The sequence below is a fragment of the Euprymna scolopes genome, chromosome 26, assembly GCF_053919585.1.
Source record: "Euprymna scolopes isolate OS-2025 chromosome 26, ASM5391958v1, whole genome shotgun sequence".
Lineage (NCBI taxonomy): Eukaryota > Metazoa > Mollusca > Cephalopoda > Sepiida > Sepiolidae > Euprymna > Euprymna scolopes.
The window spans coordinates 34418282-34424242 of record NC_136507.1 but is presented as its reverse complement, the minus strand read 5'-3'; positions in this window follow the sequence as shown (position 1 = coordinate 34424242).

Below are 5961 nucleotides of genomic sequence, written 5' to 3'. Positions count from 1 at the left end.
ATATATATATACATATATATATACAAAATAATATACATATATATTTATATATATTTACATCTATATTTACACACATATATATTATCTCCATATTTAATATTCATTAATCATATCATTTTTATTTTACTGCAAGATTTACCTTGATAGTGTTATTATTATTATTATTATTATTATTATTATTATTGTTGTTGTTATTATTATTATTATTATTATTATTATTATTATTATTATTGTTATTATTATTATTATATAATGTCTATACAGGGAGAGACGATAAAAATGTCGCGCTAAACAAAGCAACACTAGAGATTTATTTTCAAACTTTTATTGGCACAGTCTATTCAGATACCTTTATTATTTAGTAGAGCTGATATTTATTCAATGTAACCGCCTTCAGTTAAATCATCGCCTCGATACAGGTCCGGAACTTGAGGTATGCCTTTACCACAAACGACTACTGGAGCTCGGCAAATACTAGGCGGATCGCGGCGATCTGGCTGGCTTTGCACTTGTGGGACGTCGTGTTGGTGATGTTCTCAACATATGACCAAACGAAATAGTCTAGCGGGTACAGGTCGGTGAAGAAGGGGGACCAATGAGAGAAAGGTACAAAGCGAAAGCACTCCTTTTGAATCCAAACCTGGATTTCTTTGGTCTTGTAGGCCAACGACGAGTCCTGCTGCCACACCCAAGGTCTGCCAGCGAACACCTGATTGCACCAGAGGATCATCACATTCTTTCGCACATCCAGGTAAACTTCGGTGGCCCTCACCTGAAACTACACCAAAGACTATAAGCCTGGATCGTTCGTTGCGTTGAGCTGTGCCTTCAAGCATTGAACCGCTCGGGTGTGCATTTTGAGGGTGTTGGCAATGATCCTGTTGTCATAAGTTGGATCGGTAGAGAGCAAGAGATGAACAGCGCCGTATTTCCGATCTGGCTTGTTGAACATTGTGTAACTCTCAGACATGATAGAATGTTCCTATCGCTTTAGGGATTTGTACTCAACTGGCCGACTAGTAGATTGTCTGCAAAAAAAAAAAAAAAAGATGAAAACTGATTTTCATCAAACGGAAGTGGAATCATTCCTCTTTCTAAGGCAACCATTCTATTGTTCCATCATTTGTTATAGAAAGTCGGCAGCAAAATAACGATGTCTGTGTTTTGTCTCTAAAATAAATTATTGATTTACCTTAAAGAACAAAAAAAAATTTCCACTTTAAAATGTCTTTATCAGGTCATGACATGTTTTTCGTTTTTTTATTATTTTTTTAAAAACACAGACTTTATACATCCTATAATATAATTCACACACATATATATATATACACACACGCATATATATATATATATATATATATATATATATATATATATATATATATATATATATATATTAAAAAGAAAAATATACATGAAGAGTTATAATTATTAATCGTCATAATCATTGGTTCCCGTATTGTATTTCTTAACACATTTGAGAAAGAAGCCGGTAAAAAGTTTAGAATTACATGATCATGTAATAATTTTCGTATATATATATATTATATATAATATATATATATTAATTACAAAGATGGGAATAAAGGTCCGAATATATATATATATATATATAAATTAATAAAATAAAACTATGACTATCCACTTATCTAGTGTTTCCTTTTCAGATTAAATATGTTTTTAACTCATTTCAAAGTGTTTTTTAACGTGTTTCATTAACTGTTTGCTCGTGTATATATATATATATATATATATATATATATATATATATATATATATATATATATATATATATATATATATATATATATAAATGATGTGAATGAACATTTAAAATTAAAAATGTTTAAATTCAACGCTATTTCACGCGGTTAATGGTAGCCGAATGAATACGGTCCCGGCTAATCGAGCCAGAGATGTCTCATGGTGCGGAGTTCGAATCGTTCGGCTGGTGTTAATCATGACACCCTGCACTGAAGAATCCCGAAAGGATGAAACACTAGTGTCTGTAGGTATTTAATTATTATAGCAAAAATAATATATATATATATATATATATATATATATATATATATATATATATATTAATTACAAAGACGAGAATAAATGTCCGAATAATCCAAAAAACTTAGAATATGTTTGTCTTTCATGTTTAAATCTAATATATAAAAGGCTATATGTCTGTCTCCATATTTTCAAACTCTATCTCTACCGAGACTAAAAGTTACACGGCGATGCTAGGGGCCTCAAATGATTGGATTTTTCATAGACCGCGATAGTTTTAAGCGTTCAAAAATGGCTCAAAAGTCGGAAAAATGTTTACGTGCATCTTAGTTTATTCTTTATTTTTAATTTTTACTTGGTTTTTATGTGTGTCAACTTTGTACAGTTGTAACATAACCAGCTTTGAATGCTACAGCTTTGCTTTCGGTTTCGATTCGAGCTGATGGCACCCAAATACTTTTGTTTTTACTTTTGAAATAACGACTCTATTTTAATATATACGAAATCTGGACAAATTACAATATCATATTTAAGCGTATTTTACGACCAGGCAAAGCCGGACCCCCCCACCTTAGTTTTAAATAGTTTGATTCGCATTCTTGGGGTTTTGCCTGAAACATTACGTTCGTTGTTCATAGGTTTGAAGTAAGTTATTCGTTATTGTTATACAATATATTACAATGAAATATCGTTTTGGTCGGTTCGTCACACTTAAATTTCAAATCAAACATTCAGTTGTCTTTAAAGCCCAACTTCGAATTAGAATTTCAAAGCGAGGCATCAGATCAGTCTCGAAAAATCATTGATGCCTAAAAGATGCCCATGCGCGAAAAATCAATGATGCTTTAAAAGATGCCTATGCTGGAAGTCTATTGCAAAGCAAGTGTTACGCTATACGAATCAGTACCTCTCTTGCGTAGATATTGCTAGAGGCCAGTGAAAAGGAGAAGTCCATGACGTCATGAAACAATGTGGTGTTAAGCACAAAATTCGAAAACATAAAACACCTTGTATCTGTAAAAGATTATCATTTTGCACTGGATAGATTTAGCGTCGCTTAACTTTGGTAATGAACAAAACAAGTTGTTAAAACGTTCAGACGTTAAACAAGAAACGCGCACGTGTTACATAACAAGTGTATATATTATGTATGTATATAAATGTTGTACCAAATTGTGCAGATGTCACTCTGTCGGTGGCAAGCCAAATCTTATAGCCGTATATCTTGTGTTGCGATGCTGACACGAAACAATGACGTGGACGTATTGACAATATGTTTACAGAGGGGAAAAGACAATTACCTGTACCATGAATACTTGTATATGACGAGGAAAGTGAGACGAGTTTTCTTTTTTTATGAATGATCAAGCGAGTGTATATCATAACGGTCTATATAATAGACCGCCTGTATATTTAAGATGTCAGCTGATGATGGTATGTTTAACAGTTGTGGACAGTACATTCAGTACAGTTTATTTTAAACAACAAATATACACATACCTGGTAATTCAAAGACGACATGACACAATAGTTATATTTATATATAACAACATTTAATCTCTGGTTCCGGGCGGCATCGTTAGAGATTACAACCTTCTGTCCACATTTTGGCTATCTTGGAATACGCCGCTTCCTAGCGTCATAAGAGAGACTCTCTTCCTCTGATTTCTAAGCCCCGTCTGGACTATATGACGTCTCTTCTTCAACTCTCTTTTTCAACTAACCTTCCTTTGTGCTTACGTCATTCGACTACACAGAAACCATGCGACTTTCAAATCACGTTTTCTCTAGGCAAATTTATTGTTTATATCTAGGTTTGTAAACCTATTTTGCTTATGTATTTGACATAACTGTTCACTTGCTTATTGTTTCCAAGATCTCAGTTCAATTATATATAACCAGTATGTGTTACGCAATGTAATTTTCATCCCGATAATAATGCGGTTTCATGATAATAAGTTCTTTAAATAAACGACTAATTTTTTTATTATAATAGTTGATCTTACAGTGTATTATTAGCAAGGCGCACCGACGTTTCTGGAAGGTTCATACATAACAACGCATGCATTTTACAACAACGCGTAATCGTGCATACGAGGGTAATTGTTAGTAAGCTACCGCTGTAGAAACTCCCGACGTAATCCTCTACCGGCACAAGAGCCAAATACGGTCTGAGATATAGTACTCTTGTCACACATGAAATGGAGTCCCGAAAGCGACTTTTCCTGCCTTGACAAGGTACAAAACGGTTTTTGAAATTCAATGAGTGATGAATTCTTTGCTTCCCTACTCCCTCTTCCTCACAGAAGAGAGTCAGTCTCTGCTCTATCGATACTTTTATGGTACGTGTTCGACTGGTTTCCAATCTATGGCCCCTATCCAAAAAAAACGTTCACAACAAATACTCGCTTAGATAAAACAACTATGGAAAACTTTCGTCAAGCCACATATGTGCCCAAAACAAAACAAAACTTCCATGAGCAGAGTTTCTTCCCTATAGCTGTCCGTCTGTAAAAAACAATACGTTTGCCTGCTTCGAAGCTGACTATAACATGATCGTCTTCAAGTCTAATGTGAAAAGTCCCTATTATCGCCCATTTAGATAATCTTACCCTACACAAGTTTCCCCCGTGATTAATATATAATAATATATAATTCCTTGCTGCAAACTTCTTGGAAATCTGTTCCAATTCTTGAGCACTAGATGATTTTTTTATAATCATCAGATATTTGCGTCTAACATGTTTTATCTCTGGACTTTTGCATCAATCACGCTAGGAACACTGGACCCCTCTTCGTTCGCCGCCAGATTGTCTCGACATCTACTTAATGAAATAGTCTCGAAATTCATACTAATTGACATCATTTCTACCTACCGACGATGACATGGTGTTTTAACATAAAACACCATGTCATCGTGAAATACTTTATATGAACAGATAAACGTAAATTAATATAAATAATAAATATAAATAAACGATCGTGTTTTATATCTAAACGTGTCTTCTCTTTGATTTTGTTTATTATGTCAAATATTTCTACTCGTTTCGATTTTAATTCATTTGCATCCCCCTTTTATCCTTTTCTTCATCAGTTAGTAAAACGTGTTTTTTTTTCTTTTCTTTTCTCGGATTTAAAAAAAAAAAAGCAATACTTTTAATAGTATTATTTTATTTTATTTTATTTTATTTTGTATCTCATTTCCCATCTGAATTTCATGTCCCCATCAGCGATCGCCCACGCTCTAATAATAAAAATGCATTTTTACGCGGGAAAAGCGCGTGCACGTGACCCGATATTATTGTGGGGAAACGCTCGCGCAATATTTGGACTGTTTTCTATGCTCAGTCACCTTGGCCCCTTAATCTTCTGACATTGGGGTCCGATCCGGATTAAATTTTAGCTTCTTTTGAATCACATCGACCAAAATTAAAGCTTATAATGAAAAAAAATGGTCCATAAAACACAAATAAGAAACACTGTCTCTTCATATTTGGATTGCATCATCAAATCCTGTTGAGAATTTGAATCAAGCATATTACGTACATATATAAAACAGTGCATATATTTTTCAATATATAATAAATAACAATACGTATTTTTTATCTCGTTTCCTCTCTACATCTCCTTCTCTCTTTCTTTATATATATATATATATATATATATATATATATATATAAATATATATATACTAGCAGGGGTGCCCGGCGTTGCTCGGGTGTTTGGAGGTGTATGCTGTGCAAAAAAAGCAAAAAAACAAAAAAATGGTTAATTTTTTAAAAATTTGACCCCTATTATGACCCCTTAAAATTTATAGTTTCGGGCTCAAATCACTTTATTAAGTTAGATCCATGTTCAAGGAACCTATATCTAAAATTTCAAGTGTCTAGACCCAAAATTGTCGGAGGAGTTTGGTAGAGTTATTAAAGGTCAAATCGTTGAAATTTGACCCCTTAA